The 19,785-nt window shown below is 45.4% G+C and overlaps 1 protein-coding gene across 17 annotated transcripts in view; it reads right to left on the bottom strand.

Annotated features, from left to right (window-relative positions):
* Nucleotides 1-3,577: 3,577 nt before the first annotated feature.
* The window catches only part of CMPK2 (cytidine/uridine monophosphate kinase 2), a 39,696-nt gene continuing 23,488 nt past the window's right edge, over nt 3,578-19,785 (bottom strand). The window contains exons 5-11 of one of the 17 annotated variants that reach the window (XR_009506367.1): nt 17,205-17,305; nt 16,978-17,031; nt 13,274-15,737; nt 12,073-12,461; nt 8,940-11,382; nt 6,956-8,680; nt 3,578-5,647 (exon numbers count right to left, since the gene is read on the bottom strand). The gene's annotated coding sequence lies outside the window, so the exon portion shown is untranslated. Of the gene's footprint in view, nt 5,648-6,955; nt 8,681-8,939; nt 11,383-12,072; nt 12,462-13,273; nt 17,306-19,785 lie in introns of all 17 variants that reach the window. The other 16 variants (XR_009506374.1, XR_009506368.1, XR_009506370.1 and 13 more) reach the window with 16 other exon arrangements.

Below are 19,785 nucleotides of genomic sequence, written 5' to 3'. Positions count from 1 at the left end.
TGACTATTATCCCTGTGCACAGACGGGGAGAAGGCACTGAGGGACCCCTTGTAGATGGTAGAGCTGGAATTGACACCCAGGTCTTTTCACTTCAAAACCCAGAATTGTGCCACATCAGTGAGCTCCCCGCTGGGTTCCACGTGCTCCTTAAATGGGGTTTTGTGGACGGAAAATGCCCTTTTAAAGGCACTAGGCACCAAGAAAGAAGAGCCACAAACACCCTATCTAGGATAGGGCCTTTTTGAACTGTCAGCACCACCAAGAAGAGTGGGGAGCTTGGGGACGTGAGCTCTGACATGTGGTCAACACTCCATGAAGTGCTTTACCTGTGATCTCCCTTAATTCTTCAATTAGAATTTTAGATTTTAACTTCTCTCCTATGAATTTTGTTTATACCTATGAAATCAATTCAGCAAACTTTATACACAGGAATATGTGTCAGGCAAATTGCTGCTGTCCTGGTAAACCCAAAGTTGAAACACAGCCATTGCATTCTCCCAATCTTGCTCTGATTTTTCATCCCCTTCCACACAACTCTACCACCAGTGTGCACAAGTGCACATGCGTGCACACACACACACACGCTCATTCATCACAGTGCCCTTGTTTTACATGTAGGTTCATCTTGCAACCTTGACCTCATCTCTTTCTCTAAGGCTGTACTTTGTACACCAGCCATCTGCAAGCCCAGTTCCCCACTGTCAAACTTATTTTTTCTTTTCCAAAATCCAATCCCCAGAGAATACTTGTCAAGTCCAGATCAAGAGTACATGCATAGGGCTTCCCTGGTGGCGCAGTGGTTGAGAATCTGCCGGCCGATGCAGGGGACACGAGTTCGAGCCCTGGTCTGGGAAGATCCCACATGCCGCAGAGCAACTAGGCCCGTGAGCCACAACTACTGAGCCTGCACGTCTGGAGCTGTGCTCCGCAACAAGAGAGACTGCCATAGTGAGAGGCCCGCGCACCGTGATGAAGAGTGGCCCCCACTTGCCACAACTAGAGAAAGCCCTCGCACAGAAACGAAGACCCAACACAGCCAAAAATAAATAAATTAATTATTTTTTTTTAAAAAAAGAGTACATGCATAATATGTATAAAATAGATAACTAATAAGAAACTGCTGTATAAAAAAATAAATACAATTAAATTTAAAAATTTAAAAAGAAAAAGAAGAGTACATGCAGAAGACGTGTCAACTGTTTCTGCCAGATTAAGAAATGGGGATGTCCTGCGTATGCCAAAGCAAAACACCACAGTCTCCAAACAAATGGATTCCATCAAGATGGGTGCCATCGTGCGATGGTTAAGTAATATCTTATTCTCAAGAGGCATGATGATGAGCTCTGAATCCTACTAATCAATAGAATATATCTGAACAAATGATAACTAGAAAGCAGATTGAGGGTGTACAAAATCATGGAAAATAGCACACATCAACTTATAAAATGATTGATCAAAGCATCCTCATGAAACTTCAAAATAGAAAACAGAGAGATTGGGAGATAGAATGTCGTTTAGACCTGGGGTCCCCAACCCCCAGGTTACGGACCGGTGGCGGTCCACATCCTGTTAGGAACCAGGCCTCACAGCAGGAGGTGAGCGGCGGGCGGGCGAGTGAGCGAAGCCTCATCTGCCTCTCCCGTCGCGCCCCATCGCTGGCATTACTGCCTGAACCATCACCCCGACCCCCGTCCGTGGAAAAACTGCCTTCCACGAAACCAGTCCCTGGGGCCAAAAAGGTTGGGGACCGCTGGTTTAGACTCACAGAAGGGAGAAGGCTTTCCTCTTGGCCTCCCTCACTCTCCAAAAATAGAGGTCAGTTTTATTTATGTAGTTTAGTAATAGGCAAGGTAAAGAGATACATATTTCAATATGAGCACTTAGAGGATGGCGGCTGTGACTGAAGCCTTGGCTCCCCTCTCTCTTGCACAATGTTGATTATGCAGCTGGAGCTCGTAATGCCCATGATAGACAAGGGGGCGGCCCTGTGGTAGATCAGAGTCAGCCCAAGCATCACAGATAGGTCCTCTCAGAGGCACCGGGGCAGACACGCCCTCTGCCTAAGGATGCTGAAAAGGCATCTCAGCAGAGGAAGCATTTGTCCAAGGCAAAGGCAGCGGCTTTTTCAAGGGCATAAAGCATACCTTCTGTAAAAATATTAACCTTTCAGGGGAACAGAGAAGTTTGACAAGGCTGTAGACCAAGGTGCCAGAGGAGGGGAGGGCAGATGAGGAATGCAAAGCGGATGAGAGGAAGGGTCTCAGTGTGTGGAGGGCTTGAGGGTGTGTCCTTCCTAAAAGGCACTAAGAAGTTTGGACTTCATTCTGGACGCAGTGATGCTTAAGGGGCCACACACACACCTTGAGAAGACTGAGAAAAACATGCCGAACTCTCCCTCAGGGGAAAAAATAGCATACAGACACTCTTGCCAAATCTTATATATAACTTCAAGGGGTTTGCAGTCCCTCTGAGGCCCATCCAGGGACTCCTAGTCTATAAAAATATGCTGTAGATGACATAAAACCAAAAACAATCGCTAGCAGGAAACAGACATATCTAAAGAGGAATATTATTTATTCATAACTGTGTACGAAATTCCATTATTGATATACATTTATTAATAAATATTATGATTTGTAATATTATTAGTTCCCACATAAAATGAGACTAAGGAATGATTCCATTCCTAATTATCTGAAGGGAAGCTCAAAAAACTTGATTTTTACCCAATCTTCTTTGTGCCATGATTACAACTGCACAAAAATCACAAACCCTGAAAATTGTATGTTTCCTGTGACTACAAAGCAGTGAAAATAGTGGTTATGTGAGGATGGTGAGATTATGGGAGATGTTGAAATTTTTATTTATGGTGTGAATTATTAATTATATACATTTTTAAAATTTTGTTTTCTCCTTACTCAGAGTGGTTCTGCTTTCCTTGATAAAAATTGTGGGAAAACAAAATGAAATATACCTCCTCACACCTTGCCTTTTGTCTTCTTCTCTTCTGTTGAATGTGTCTAGAAAACAATCACAGGATCTCAGAGTTCAAAGTGACATTTGAGGTCATCTTATCCAAACACAACAACCCACGATATACTTAGGACACGATAGTCCAGTGATGGTTAACTCATTTCAAAATAGGACTCTCTATCGTTGAATGAAGCTTATAGTGAGCTGAAATTTGTACCCTCCACTGCCCAAAAGTAAGATTTAGTTCTTCCCTTTGGAGCTACAAAGAGCATGGGTATTCCCTGAATTTTTCTTAAAATAATAATCTATCAACTCTTTACAAATAGCTATCAAAATACCTCTACCGCACCATCTAAGAGCTCCCGATCCAGCATATGCCAGGTTTAATTCAGAGCACCAGCCACAACATTCCTCCCTCTTGTCAGGCTATCAGTTTCCACCATATTGATTTTATTATACTAATTATCAAAATGGGTATACGGAGGCAGGTACTCCCCAGGCAAATATGCTTATCTTATTTACAGCTTGAAATTTCAAGAGGAGAACCTCCAAGCACATTTGACAAACAGCATTGTGCGTTGATATAAATCAAAAGGTCCAGTGGTTCTTTCAATCCATGAGCAATTTTATTGGCATATTCTGAAATAGCTGGTCTTCTCTGCTTCCATTAGGCAAATCACAAAAGCTGGAAGCACTTAAGAGGTCAGATTCGACGTGAGCCATTCATAACGTCACAGGCTATGCCAGGACAGTCAGCCCACGAGGGCCGGTCAAGATGCCACAAGCCTCTGACTGGGACAGTGGGTGGCCATGTGCAACAGTGGGTCGAGCAGTCAGTAAAGGCACATCTGCAGCCCAGATGTCCCAGGCTCTGTCCCAGTAAGGGTACAGCTCCCCTTTGATGGCTGCCGGGGACGCACTGTGTGACAGACCTCCTCTCCTCTCACTCCGCGGCCAAGCGCATCACCTTGGGGCCTCCAAGCCTAGCTCTAGCCGCTCTGTGTCCACTTTCTCCCTCTTCTAGGTGCCTCTTGGAGGAATCCTACCTCGCACTTGACCGCCCGCTGACATTGCAGGATGGCAGACAATGCAGACGGGGCAGGGGGTCAAGATGTCCCGTGACAGGTTAGGTCCCAGGACTGAGCTGGGTCAGTCAGAGCCAGAGGCTTCGAGGGTGAGCTCAGACCTTCATGCAGGTGGATCAGAGAACATCAGATCAAAGAAAACAAACGTGTCCTCTCGGATAAGAGTAAGAGGGCAAAGCACAAACCCAAAGTCAGGGAAATCTGGAAACGAAACTCAAGATGAGATCCCAAGTTAAAAAGGCAAGAGCAATCAGCAATCTTGCTATGAAGAGGGCTGATATATCTGAATCTGACTCTTATGGGATACAGACCGTGTGGTCCTTGGAAGGGATGACCTGGACCACAGAAGGGATCAGGATGACTGGATGTGTCCCTGGCACATGGCAGTGTGACAAGAACTGGCTTCGTAACCTGTCTCAACTGGGTTAGAGCTATGTCGGCACCGTTTGCTGGCTGTGTGTGTTTGGGCAAGTCACCTCGGGGAGACGCAATGGTGTCATCTCCACATGAAGATGATCCTGCCTTTGTTGTGGTTTTATGAAGATCAGGTAACATACACGAGCCCCTCCTACAGCATCTGGCGCATAGTAGGATGCTTGCATTTTGTCCATGTCATTGGCATCGTCTGAGGGCTTCCTGTGACCAAGCTTAGCCTGTTTCCCGAACGTGCTTTAACCCATTTCCCTCCCGAGGGCAGAGTTTTCAGCTGCATCAGCCCAGTTTTCAGGATTTCTCTGGAGACTCCTAATCACAAATTGTCTGTCCCTTCGTTCCATCAGTAAACTTGTTTGCCCGGGTTTCCTGATTGTTTGTTCAGAAAACAACTTGTTCATATTCAAGGAGCCCAGAGGACTTTGTACAGCAGAGGCCTTCAGAGCCTCCAGGACCTGCTAGTATAGACAGTGCAACACCACTGGGGACTGTTGGCAGGCACTGATGCAGAGGGGAGAATTTGTGTAATAATGGGAAAGAGAGAGAGGAGTCTTGGTTGAACTGAGGGCTGGGAGTGAAGACGATGTAGCTGAGAGATACGGCAGAGCATATCTGCTCCCCAGTGTGGTCAGAGGTAGAGCCAGGGAAAGACAGAGGTCTTTGCTAGAAACTTTGTGAGTCTAGACTCAAGCAAAAACTAATTAGAGTCCCAGCTAACCAAGACTGGTGCTGGGTTGGGACAGCGGGCATTCTTTTGCTTTGGGCCAGTTCCAGCACCTCCCTGCCACACCCTCCTTCTGGTGGCTTGTGCACATCTGGCTACTGGCACATCTGCACAAACGTTGGACTTCTTTGCACAAGGACTTGATACTAAGACAGCAATGAGCAATGTCCTTCAGACAGCTCCATGGCAACAGGCATTGACAGAGTGAGGCGAGCAGGTGAGAGGGACACGGTACATGGTCTTCTAGTAGCTGGAATGGTTTGGTCAGCAATTGGGGCCACTCCAGGGAGCTGCGGCTGCAGTCACAGGCTGATGGAGCTGAAGATGCCAGGGACGAGAATGATTCGGAGGAGGAGGAGGATTGGTGAAGAAGAGCACAGGCTGTCTCAGTGTCACAGAGGGAGGGTCCCTGTCCATCCAGCAGTCACGGGCTCTGGAAAATTTCAAGATTATTTGTTCTACACAGACTAGATTCGAGCCAGTAAGGAGGCTTAAGATGATCCAGTTGATGACATGCAAACAGCATTGTCCATTCAAGCCCACCCGGAATGTACATCTCTCCCTTGACAAAGGAGGGAAACTGAGGCACAACATATAGTGAGGACATCGTCCAAACTAAACCCCTGCTCTGCAGTTTCCAGGAGGCCTCAGTGCCCTCCCTGCCCCTGCCCCTCGGGAGGGCTGGAGCATGTGCCCATTTAATCAATATCTTTCAGAATGCTTAATAGATTTTGTTTCTCTGCTTTCAGAAGACATTATTTCTAGGCTGTGAAAAATCATAGGTAATTTGCATTTAAATATACAGTGTTCTTTAGCAACAACATCAAACATTCTGCTCATTCAGGCTAAGACGCCAATCAGTTTTCCCGTTTCTGAATCCACTGGGTCACGCAGCACCCGTTGAAGATTTAGAGGGAAAAACCCCTCCCTCTCCAGCCCAGGGTAAAGCAGTGAGAGGGTGTCCTAGGGCAGGTCATGTGACCTGTTGTTGAGAGCCATTAACCCAAAGCAAGGAAATAATCAAAAATTTAAATAATTTTTGTGTTATACACAAAAATTTTAAGTGTTCAAAAGAGAGTGAGTGAGAAATGGATAAAATGATAAACTGGCCTGGATTTTAAAGTAAGATAAAGAAACATAAGCCCTGACACAAATTTTCTCTGAATAATGATTTCTTTTTTTGTCCCTTCTCTCCTGACACAACGGAACACAGTAGATGTTTTTCTTGTCCAGCCTAGTCCCTCCCCCGTTCATTATAACAATCCCACCCCGTCTCCACCACTTTCAGGACTCTGCTGCAACTCTGCTCTTCCCTTACACCTCCCATCTCGTTCCTTCCCTTGGTTCCTTTGCCCTGACCCTACGAACTTATTCAGATTTCTCCAATCCATGGGTTAATTTTTTTAAAAAAAAAGGAGCTCAGGGGCTTTCCTGGTGGCGCAGTGGTTGAGAATCCGCCTGCCAATGCAGGGGACACGGGTTCGAGCCCTGGTCTGGGAAGATCCCACATGCCGCGGAGCAACTAGGCCCGTGAGCCACAACTACTGAGCCTGCGCGTCTGGAGCCTGTGCTCCGCAACAAGAGAGGCCACGATAGTGAGGGGCCCGCGCACCGCGATGAAGAGTGGCCCCCGCTTGCCGCAGCTAGAGAAAGCCCTTGCAGAGAAACGAAGACCCAACACAGCTAAAAATAAATAAATAAATTAATTAATTAATTTAAAAAAAAAAAGGACCTCAACCACCTTCCATTCTGCCTTGGTCACCCTCTCCCTCCTTCCTTCTCATTCTAGAAAGATGGTCAGAGGAGGGAAGATCAGGAGCAGCCCAGGCAACGAGGCTGGAGCTGAGAGGCCAGGCCCCGGGGCAGGCGGGGCCCCAAAGCCAGCTTCACCAGCTCTGCGGACAGCTTATCCTGGTGACCGAGGCCCAGCTGCTCCTCTCGGGGCTTCGTCCACATCTGCAGAGACAGCCAGGTGTGGGGCACGTGGCCGGAAGAAACAGCTGTGAAGAGAGGAGCAGACGCCGTCAGGCCCCGTCAAGGAGAGAAGGAAGTCTGCGTCTACGCGTCTCCTTGCTGAGATAGCACCAATCCCCTCCCTACCCATCTGGTCACAGGTTGGATTTGGCAGGTGCTTTTCAAGCCTGGAGCCAGGGCCGGGGGCTGTGGAACTGGGAAGCAGGGGTTCTCGTGGGGAGACAGAGAGACATCCGGCGGCAAGCCCAGCCCCGCGCTGGGCGGAGCAGGGGGCAGCCTGAGCTGGGCCTCAGCTCAGTCCCAGGCCACGTGGAGGCTTAGCCAGGAGGACGAGGGTGAGCAGGGAAGAGAGGAAGCCCCGACCAAGAGGGAGGGAGGGGACTTCACAGGAGCTGGGGGGACACGCATCGGCTCGCCCCAAGCATCCCCATCGCACTCGGTCCGTTCGCTCAGCCCCATTGCCCCACGCCCAGCCGGGCGACGCTCTCCTCCCTGTTACGCTGAGTATTTCATTACAGCCTCATCTTCTCAAGGCCCTGGGTTAAGCTGACTCTAACCCAAGGAGGAAAGGTTAACAAGCACAGACGTGGAAATTCCTCATAGACCTCGCCACACACGCCGTGAGTCAGGAGACAGCAACCAAAACGCACTGAGAGCCGCGCTGCTGAGGCGGCCAGAGCACAGCCAGAGGCAGCCCAGGGTCCGGGCACCTCGGAGCTGGAAATGGAATGCAAAGCGCAAGTGCCTCCAGACACAAGGTGAAGAAGCCAAGCTTCTCTCTGATGACCGTGAGCCACGCTTGAAGAGAAAAGAAAGATCTTAAAGTGAAAAAATAGTATTGAATCTTTAGGAATCAATAAATTTAAAACAAAGCATGGGGGGACTTCCCCAGTGGTCCAGTGGGTAAGACTCTGTGCTCCCCAATGCAGGGGGTCTGGGTTCGATCCTTGGTCAGGGAACTAGACCCCGCGTGCCGCAGCTAAGACCTGGCACAGCCTAAATAAATAAATAAATAAATATTTTTTAAAATAAATAAAACAAAACATGGGATGTCTGGTTATCCATTAGATCACTCGGGATTCACATGGAAAGGAAAAAAGTTATTAAAGAACAGAACTTGAGACCTGTCAGGATACAACCTAAAATTATGACAATAAACAAGAATCTGATAAATTTCATCCAGTCAGCCGAGAACCAAATAAGGTATTTCCCAAACCACCTATCATTTGCCCAAAAATATAGGAAACATCATTCCCATTTATCATTTGACTTCACATTGCATCGGGTAATATAATGAATGGGAATTTCTTAGCCAATAAGATGTCCTATATTTCTCAGCAATGCTTTCACATACTGCAAACTAATTAATTCAAAATCTGTTTTGTCTGGTCCCTTGTGTTCTCAGTTAATGAGATTTCATGCAGTCCATCCTGGTAACAGCTTCACGTCCCTTCTTCACTTCCTCCGATGCTTAGAGCCAAAGGGCTTCCAACTAAAAAAATAAAATAGAAAATATTCCTCATTTTTGATAAAATGTTGGATCTACATAATCAAACTTCATCAGAAAGATTCTGAGAAGGGGCCAACCACAAACCATTTCAATTTCAAATATTAAAATATTCAATATTTTAAAATTAAAATATTCTTTTAATTTCTTCATCACAAGTTTTGGAGTTATCAGACCAGGTCTCTGAATTTTAGTGTAGAAACCCTGGTCTCAGGATGAAGAGGGAGAGAATCGCAGAACTTACCCGGGTTGAATGGACTTCAGAACCATGAAGTCCAATAGGCTGGATTTCTAGAACAGGAAAGTGGCCAGTCCAGACCGGAAGTGGTGCCCAAAACCAGGCAAGAAATGAATGATGGTTCTGGAGCTCACATTCTGGGGATGCCAGCACACACTTCTGACTTCTGCTTGATTTGGAAAGGTTTCCTGGAAAGGCTGGAATTTTGGTGGAAAAGGCAATGAGGAAAGATAAGAATTGGAAGGTAGACAACTGCTTTTTCAGACTTAACTAAATCTTTTAACTTTTTCTCCAAATTTGTATTATTTGACCTTTTCAACAAGCCCAAGAAAGCGACATGCTGGCACAATACCACATGTGCATGGTGGGTTCCATCTGCTTAGAAGGAATAGAACACAATACAATCATGATCACAGGGCCACACAGGCAAAGACAGCCATCAGAGCTGGTGTTAACCTGTGTACAATTACAGCTGCCATCTACGGAGCTCATTTTGGAAATATTGGACTAGTCAAGCTCTTTCCTAATAATTCTCAAAATAAATTTGGAAAGTAGATAGTACTATTAGCTTTAGCAATCTAAAGTTAATCTAAATTCTCTTTTAACAGATGTGGAACATGACACTCAGACAGGTTAAGTCATTTGCTAATTTCCCACCAGCTCGAGAAAGACAGAAATGAGGTTCCGTATGGATCTTCCTGAATTCATTTGTTTCCTCTCTCTCTCTCTCTCTCTCTCTCTCTCTCCGATTCTGCTTCTCCTACAAAGTCCAGATCTTTCAAGCTTGTGGGTTTCAGCCTGGCCCCAAGGCAGTGAGAATTCACACTACCATCAGGACGTCTTACGCAATTTTACTGCGGTTGGTGTGGAAACTTTAAGATCCCTGGAGTACTGAAAATCACAGCTCAAAAGAATATAGATGAGAGACAGAGAGAAAGAGAGACAGAGACAGAGAGAGACAGAGACAGAGAAAGAAGGGAGGGGACTTAGATACGCAGAGAGATGAGTTCATTGATATTTTAACAAAAAGAAAGCTAAAGGTGCCTCTCCCTCTGAAAGTTTCATGTCACCTCAATTCCTGGATCTGTCTCGTATGCCTTCCCTTTGAGGCTCCTGGTCTGTCCTTCCAGGAATCAGATGTCCCCGTGGCCCAGGACAGCTGCCCCTGGCTGCAGTTGGCACTGCCTGAAGCGGGTCAGCTGGGCAGGTGGGTGGGCACTCCACATGTCCTCAGCCCCTGCCAGCCCTGGGAGCTCCTCATGGGGACACAGATGCCCTGACCACCCTCTACTACATTAGCTCCTTTCACAGGGGACCAGATGGCTACTGGTGAGCATTTGCCTACCTGCTCCCATGGGGGCCGAGACTAACACAGGTTACTTCCACCGGCTTCTCTTTTTTGCCACCCTCCCTGCCATCTGTTGTGCGCTGGCCGGTGGGGATTCCTGGGAAGCCACACCGGCAGCATCCTCTGTGCTCGTCATGCCAACCTTCATCAGAGCACGTGCACTGGGGGCTCTTGGAGACGGGAGAGAAGCGGTAAGCTCTCAGAATGTCCTCCCTGGAGCCATCCTGGGGCAGGCTCACTTCCAGCGGTTTGCATGTTGTTCACCACAGAAACCGTAAGTTGGGCAAAGCAGAGAGCTATGGGGCTGAGCGGGAGCAGAGAACTCAGATCCCTCCGGCTCTCATTTCTTACTTACGATGACCCCAAGTAACCTCCACAGAGCACAGCTTGAAGTGGCAGATCTAACCAAGCTTCTCCATTTTACTTCTGAGAAAATAAGCCTCTGAAGAAGGAAGACTAGCCCAGGAGACACAGTGACTTTGGCTCAGCCTTGCCTCTCCATTGGCTTCTCGAGTCCCAATTCCTGCTCTTCCAGCCATCCTTCCTCATCCAAAAGAGATTTCGTAGAAGGCGGCGGTCCACCAGGTCACCCACTGCCCACTCAGGCACATCCTTCTTCAGCCCACTTGCCTCTCACCAAGCTGTTTCTAGTGTGTGTAAATGTGCATTTAGGTGGAGACCATGGTCCATTTGCTAAGGTACATTTAGGTAAGTGACAAATTCCAGAATGGCAGTGCATTAGTTACAAGCAATTAGGAGAAAATTATCACTGCAAAGTGCTCATATCCCCTGCACTGGGCCAGAAGCCAACATGTAGCATTTACTAAGTATTACTTCATTGGGCTCAGTAGATGGTAAAGAGGTTTAAATCCAGTGCAATAAAATATTTGATGTTAAGACTAAATCTTTAGGACTATAAATTCCAGTTAGTGGACCAGAAAGAGGTTACTCTGTATTTCCATACATCACTCACCTACTCTCTCCACTGTTGTCGACAGCAATAGGTGTTGGAAAACCTTGGTGTTTTGAAGATACATCAACTTGTGTTCAAGCCCCAGCTTTGCTACTTTTAAGATGTGTGATCTCAAGATCATCCGTTCTCTTATGTATAAAGTAGAGACAATAATACATACTTTGCCAGGTTGTTGGATTTAAAATGGGTAAAGTTTATAGAATCTACCTAGCACATAACAACTGCTCGATAAATGGTAGCTATTACTACTATATTAGCAGCCTTTACATGTTAGTGGTACTGCTTAATATTTATTAAAGCAAATATGTATCATTACAGCTAATAAGTATTTAGTGCTATGTACATGCCAAGCATTTTGGTACATCTTAGGTAAATTTCAAAGAAGTGCAAAATGTAACTCTTGCCATCAAAATAACTCAAAAGACAGCTGAAGAGAAACATTAATATATATTCTAACACTAAAATAATTTCAAATAGATTATAAAATAGAAGCAAATAGTAAAATCACAAATTAGAAGAAAGTTAGGATATTAAAATTTTTTTTTAATTTATCTTGGAAATGAGAAAAACTTTCAAAGCAAAACAAGAAAGGCAGAAGCACACAGATGTTTATAGCAGCTTTACTCATAATTGCAAAAACTTGGAAGCAACCAAGATGTCCTGCAGTAAGTGAGTGGAGAAGTAAACTGTGGTGCATCCACACAATGAAATATTCTTCAACACTAAAGAGATATAATCTATCAAGCCATGAAACTACATGAGGGAAACTTAAACACATATTACCAAGTGAAAGAAGCCAATATGAAAAGACTACCTACTGTATGATTCCAACTGTATGACGTTCTAGAAAAGACAAAACTGTGGAGACAGGAAAAAAGATCAGGAGTTGTCAGGAGTTGGGGTAGAAGGGGGTGGGGAGATGAAGAGGTAGAACACAGGATTTTTATGGCAGTGAAACTATTCCGATTCATACTGTGACGGTGTATATGTGTCATCATACATTTGTCCAAACCCATGGAATGTATAACTCCAAGAACGGAGCCTGATGTAAACCGTGGACTTGATGTGATCATGACGGTCGACGGAGGCCCCTTGGTTATCACAAATGGACCACTCTGGTGGGGGATGCTGATGATGGCGGAGGCTGTGCCTGTGTGGAGGCAGGAGAATTCTGTGAGCAGCCTCTGTGCCCACCTCAATATAATGTCTTTAAGAAAAAAAACAAAGACAGAAGCTATTAAGGAACAGATTTCAAGACACTAAAATTTTAACACATTTTCAGAAAAAAAAAATAGCATAAGACAATACATATAACCTAGGACTAGCACCTAAATATATAAAGAAATCTTACAAATCAATATTCTAAAAAGACAAAGAGCCAACAGAGTACTCAGCAGTGTATGCGAACAGACAGAAAAAGAAAAAGACTTAGAAATATAAATTGATCCTCAGAATCACTTATATTTAAAAAAATACAAATTAAAACAATGTGATAAGATTATTTACCTATGCAACTTGAAAAACAAAATGAGGGAATATTAAACATTGTTGGGTGACTAAATTGATGCAACTTTTTTGGATGCCAAATGAATCGATTTTGAGCAAATTAAAAGTGAGTTAAATGAATGTATTCTTTGACTCAGTGGTTACTTTGTTATGCATTTATTCCGCAGATATACTCACAGAGTTGCAGAAATATAGGTAGGTATACACGTATATTCACCCGTACACATACACATGCATACACACACACACACTCATGTTCATTTGCAGCATCAATTAATATAGCTAATGACTGGAGGCAACTGTCCATCAATCAAGAATCCATTCAATAAATTATGATTTATGTATACAATAAAACACTATACAGATGTGAAAACGAACCAAGTAGATATCTGTGTTCTCATGTGAAAAAATTACAAGATGTATTTTTCACCTTGTGAAAAACAAGGTGTAAAAAACTATGCATTGTAAGCTGCCATGGGTTTTAGCAAAACAAACATAAAACAGAATACATACCCCTGTGTAGCTATTTTATGCATGGAAAAAGAAAAGGGCTTTGACGAGAGCTCTTAAGTAGCGAGGCTGTTTTCAGAGAGATTACTCCTGTAACTGGGAAGAGGCTACAGTGGCTTCGTTTTCCCGTGGAAAACACGGGAAAGAGGACAAGGGGACAGAGAGTGAGAGACAAACACGGGGTCACTTCAGAGGAGGAACGTCAGGGACCATGATCACGGACATCCCGGACCGCACGGGCAAAGCATCCCGGACTCCAAGGACGGAGGGGCCTTTGACCACATGGACCTGAGTCGACCTGAGAGGAGGTGAGGATGAGATTCAGCTGTGTCAGGGCTGCGGGTGAAAGAGGCTGGCAGCACAAAGGAAATTCAAATCTGCAGCTACGGTTCAGGAATAAGATGTATTTTTGTCTGCAAAAAGAAAGAAAGGAACCTTAGAACCCCAAGAACTGTCTCCAGAGGTCCCCCAGAGGAGGGGTGGAGCTTCCCGTGGCCCCCTCAAGAGGTGAATTGAAGTAGGGGCTGGAAAGGAACCCCCGGCAGGTCCGGCCTCAGTGTGGGTTGCAGACTTACGTGCAGGGGGCTCTACTTCTTTGTGGGGCGCCGTGAGTGGATTCCAGCGTCCAGGGGAGGAGAGCGGGCCAGCGGGGAGCAGGAGAGGAGGTATGCTTGTGGCTCCTCCTTAACCTAACTTACCCTTGACGGGAGTGAGCGCTCACGACACAGTTTGGGGTCATCGCAGCAGGGGTGATTGGAACCTTCAGGGCAGCGGGTGAACTCATGAGAAGGGAGAGGGGGTCCCAGGGCCAGGCACCTCACCTACATCAGCACCTACCGTTTCCTAGTTTAAAACTAGAAATCGTTGGTGAGATCAGCGTACACAGAGGCCCTGAGTTCTCACCTCTGTGTAAGTCAGCATCCCGGCCAGCTCACACAGTGGACGTTTCCGGCGGCAACACTGCCTCAAGGGGAGGCCGGGTGATCAGATCAGAGCGTGCAGTTTGATGTCACGGATTAGAGCACGCGTTCCCCGTATGGGCTGAAATCTCAGCTCATAAAATTACACTCGTCAGAGGGGAGGGCTAGGAGGGAACGTACAGATCTTGCACTGGGAGGCGGCAGAGTGAGAGCTTAAAGCCAGACGATGGAGCCAGCCTGCCCGGATTTGAATTCCGGCTCTGCCAGGCACTAGCTTGCGGCCCTGAGCAAGCTGCTTCACGTTCCTGTGGCTTCCTTTCCCCATCCGTAAGATGCGGATAATAGTATGACCTTCCTCAGGGGGCTGCCTGCAGAATTAAACAAGTTAATGTCTGTAGAGTGCTTATAACCACGACCGGCCGGAAATAAGAGCTAAAGAAATATTACTTAAATAAATGAAACGTTAACTCCTCCCTTTAGAGATGAGAGGGCAGGCTAAAGCGGTAGCGTGATGTCCCCAAGTTTGTTCAGATGCTCAGTGTTCCTCCCGGCCCTGGACCCTGGTCTCCAGATTCTCCATCCACCACCCACGTGGCCCGGGAGCCAACAGGGCCGCACAGAGGGCCTGCAGGTTCCGGAAGGGCCCCCGTTGTCCCACCCCACACTGTCACAGCCAGACCTGGCACGGTGTCCCCTTCTGGAGGGGTCTGACCAGGCCACACAGAGGAAGACACTGAGATCTCTGGAGTTCTAGCACTTCCCATCATATCAAATACCATTTAACTTTCCATTTCCTCAAGGGAGGGAGGGAGGAAGGGAGGGAAGGAGGATGGGAGGGAGGGAGGGAAAGAGAGAAAGACGATATTACTCCTACACCCCTACTTCACAGTTTTGCTGTGACAATAAAAAGGGATAAGATATTTTACATGGTAAAGAGGGCTACATAAATGTCAAATAGGGAAAAAATGGGATCCATAGTGCTGCCTTCCAGTGGGCACTTATGAATCCGATTAATTAAAAAGACTCGCGTGACTTTGCCCCATTTGACTTCACTCTAGATAATTCATATATGCGGACCCAGAGAACCTGAGCTCTTCTGGGAAATGTGATGAAAACGCGTGGTCTCTGCCAGGAAGGCTTCCATCTGCGGAGAGGGACGGCCGTTTCCTGCTGAGGCTTTTCCTCAGACGCTCGTAACTGGTGCTCATCCCGTTGGGCTTCACCGTCCTCCGCGAACGCTCAGCACATTTACGATACAGAACTGGCTCCTTTACGGAGAGGCTGGACATAATCTGTGCCTGAATCACTTTTGATTTCCCGCTACTCCAGGGGCCCTTCTCCACCGGCTGAGGGCGGTTCCCTCCACGTGCCTGTCTGTCAGCACCAAAGCCTCGGATCTGCTGAACTTACCGGTCCTTGGCCCCCACGGCGGAAGACACAACCCTCAGAGTTGTACACTCAGCCCTCGGAGTTGTAGACTCAGCCTTCGGAGTTGTAGACTAATCTGCTGCCCAGCTGATGCAGCTCCCATGGCCTCCTTCTTATTCCTCATACACATCAAGAATCCTCCCATCACCTCAGGGCCTTGGCACGTGCAGTCGTGTCTGTCTGGAGCCCCATCGCTCCTGATAAGCACACGGCTGCCCTTCTCGCTTCTCCCAGGTGTTCAAATATCTCTTTAGCGGAGCAATCTCCCCACACCACCCAAGTTAAAACTTCAATCCTCTCCCCAGCCTGGTTCTCCCTACCTACTTCACACATTTTAATTTTGTCTGTGGCACGAACACCACCAGGGCACTAACATCGTATGTATTTATTTGTTTTTTATCTGTGTCTCTCCTCCAGAGAGGAGGGGTAGTGTCTGTGTTTATCTAAGACCTGTGTGCTCACAACAGCTACCAGAGGAACTGACACTTAGAAGATACTCTGTCAATGGGTAACAAGTCTCTAACTATGGAAGAGGAGGTTTTCTCCTAGAAAGTCAAGGAAAGCAGGGGACAGAACAAGGATCTACAGTCAGAAGGTGGAGTCCAGGCTCTATTGCTTATTACCTGGGGGCATTCAGTGAAGTCGTATAACCTCTCCTCCTTCATCTATAAAGTGATATAAAGTCTCACCCAATCCTACATAGGATGGACTGAGATGACTTATAAAGGGACCATTTGTAACTAACAAAGAGCTATACAAATACGAAGCTATACCAATCTGGGTATATTTGTTTTTCAGTTTTCATCTTTTGGTTTTGATTTAATTATATATTTAAATTGAACGGTCACTGGGTCTGGCTTTGCTTTCACCTGAGGCCTCCAAGTACAGTGCTTAGGGGCCCTCGCTGGTTCCAGGGTCAGGCAAACATAGCATGATTCCTGGCTCCACCGTTAACTAGCCCTGTGACCTCGGGCTGGTTAAGTCACTTCTAAATAGATATAAGATTATAACAGTATTATGATTCATAGATTTAATGTGAACAATATGTGCAATAATGCATGTGAGACTCTTAGCAGATGTTTAGGGTTAATATTTTTATTGACTAAAGTCGTTTCTCTTTCTAAGGGAGATAATTCTCTGTTGGAAACATTTGGTTTTTAAATACAAATGGAAAGAGGCCTTCCTGAAAGTTTTTCATTTTTGAAACATGATCTCTTGTGCTGGGTGATGGGGTAAATGCTTAAGCTCACGTCACCTAGATAGCAAAAGTATAGCTCCTAACTCTTAATTTTTGTCTATTAATAAAATTAAATAATAAGCTGCCATTGTTATTGACTTTATATGCATATATATATTTACCATTGCCATGCTTAAACTCGTGGGCAAATCAGCTCTGTGTTTTGGCAGTCTCTCCTGTGGAAAATAGTGTTTATGTTTATAATCTTCCAGAGCTGGAAAGGCTCAGTTTGCCAGCTCTGGAAATGACTCAGCAGTGAATATTAATAGGTGTGTTTCCCTTTAGGCCCACAGATTTGTGAAAGTCAGAATGTGCTCAACAAGACAGACGGAGGAAGAAGGGAATTAACCTTAACTTGGTGCCTTTTCTGGGCCAGGACCGGCAGCTCCTCTTTCTTGTATCATCTCATTTCATTCTCACATCAGATCTTTGAGAGAAATGATGATGTCCCTGATGGAGAAATGAGAAAATAAAGTCACACTGAAGTTAAGTAACTTGTCCACAGAGCTAATAAAAGCCAAAACCCAAATCCTGACAAGCGGGAGATTTGTTCCTCGGTTTGACAAATACTTATTTTGCATCTATTATATGCCAGGCACTGTTCTAGGCACTGGGATTAAAGCAATAAGAAATAGAAAGCCTCTGCCTTCATAGAGGGCATATTCTAGTGCAGAAGTACGGATAAACATGCACATACTATAGACAGAGATATAGCTATAAGTGTGGACGTGGACATAGATAGAGATATGGTTATGAGTACAGATATATAGTTATGGGTATGGATATAAATGCAATAGGTGTAGACAAACACACAGGCACAGACACAGACCTGGAGAGAGACAGGTAGTCATGAGTTAGCGCTAAGCGGAAGAGGATGATGAAAGGTATTTCAGATCAAGTAATGTGGAAGGCCTTTTAGGAGAAATACCAAAAAGAGACTTAAAGGAAGACCCCTGAGTGTGATGAACAAGGTGACTTTTAAGGATCACACTGGGTGCTTCACAAAGAGCAGACTATAGGGGGCAGCAGAGTGTCAGCAGAAACACCAGGGTCGAGGTTACCGCCGCAGTTCTTAGGAGGAAAACAGAGGTTCCACTGAGCGGGAGTGACAGCTGCATCCTCGTTAGTCACACTGTCAGTCACACTAGACTCCCCTAAGGAACTTAAAGGTAATTTTTTACAGAAGACTAATTTACCTAGACGTTTTGTGGGAACCAGCACATAATGTAACACATTGCATACCAACACCAGGCTTTCCCAAGTTATTAAAACAGTAACAAAATGGTATAAAAACAACACACCCTGTGTTACAATCCTGTTAAAAATTATAAGGGATTTAGGGTCATAGGTGAATTCCATTCATTATGCAATTATGAAACTATGGCCACTGGAAGTGGAGGACCCTTGGTCCTCTTCCAGCCTGATGGTTTTGCTTTGCAAACAGAGAGAGTAACTTTCCCACTGTCACAGATCCACCCAGCTGGGAATGACACCTACGTCCGCTTACAGCCAGAAGTGCTTTCACTCATTACTTCACTTATATTTATGCACATAAAAGTGGAAGATGATACATCTTTTCATTAAAAGAGTGGCCACCATCAGATCTGTGGTTACCAGAGGCGGGGGAGGGGGGAGGGGAATAGGATAAAAGTGGTAAAAAGGTACAAACTCCCAGCTGTAAGATGCGTAAGTACTAGGGATGTGACGTACAACACGATAAATATAATTAACACTTCTGTACGTTATAAATGAAAGTTGTCCAGAGAGCAAATCCTAGGAGTTCTCATCACAAGGAAAAACATTTTTCTATTTATTTAATTTTATATCTATAAGAGATGATGGATGGGACTTCCCTGGTGGCGCAGTGGTTAAGAATCTGCCTGCCAATGCAGGGGACACGGGTTTGAGCCCTGGTCCGGGAAGATCCCACATGCCGCGGAGCAACTAAGCCCGTGCGTCACAACTACTGAGCCTTCGCTCTAGAGCCCGCGAGCCACAACTACAGAAGCCCATGAGCCACAACTGCTGAAGCCCATGCGCCTAGAGCCCGTGCTCCACAGCAAGAGAAGCCACCGCAATGAGAAGCCCGCGCACCGCAACGAAGAGGAGCCCCCGCTCGCCGCAACTAGAGAAAAGCCCGCGCCATAGCAACGAAGACCCAACGCAGCCAAAACATAAATAATAAATTAATTTTAAAAAAAGAGAGATAATGGATGTTCACTAAACTTCTTGTGATAATCATTGCATGATGTATTAAGTCAAATCATTACGCTGTATACTTTAAACATACACAGTGCTGTGTGTCAATTATATCTCAATAAAAATGGAAGGGAAAAAAAAGAATGACCACAGTTTTTATACACGCATCTCCACAATCCCCAACACTAAGCCTAACACTCACTTTTAATGAAGCTCTCCTCGGGTAGAAATAGACCAGAACTTCTAGTCAGACTATTCAGGGATAAGGGGAAAACTCCTTATTGAAAGTTCTGACTAGAGAAAATGTTGAAAAATCTTTTATGGCTTCAAAAAGCACTCATTGGTAAATGGCCTTGCTTTGTTTTTGTTTTTGTTTTTTAAAAACTTCCGAATAGAAAATTTGGGTGTGTGTGTTTGTGGTTTTTTTCACTTAAAACTCGGAAAATAATCTTTCCTACCTCAAAGATGAGCACAAAATGCATTATGTTTGTAAGAGCTTACAGACCGGGTTCAGCCAGAAGTGAAATATGAGAGCTCCCTCAAATGCCTTATTATTCTAGAGAAATGGGACACACCCTCAATTATGGCAAAATAAGTACAACCACTAATGTCATGCATGTTAATAAAAATTTTGGAGACTTCACAGGAAAGTTTATAGTGTATTTTTTAAACCATGGTATTTTGGTGATTGATCAGTAATTACCAGCTCTTGGACCATGCTGAATCCATTA

Source organism: Balaenoptera ricei, chromosome 13 (assembly GCF_028023285.1).
Source record: "Balaenoptera ricei isolate mBalRic1 chromosome 13, mBalRic1.hap2, whole genome shotgun sequence".
NCBI lineage: Eukaryota > Metazoa > Chordata > Mammalia > Artiodactyla > Balaenopteridae > Balaenoptera > Balaenoptera ricei.
Note: the sequence above shows the minus strand (reverse complement) of the source record. Positions and strands in the feature narration are given on the sequence as shown.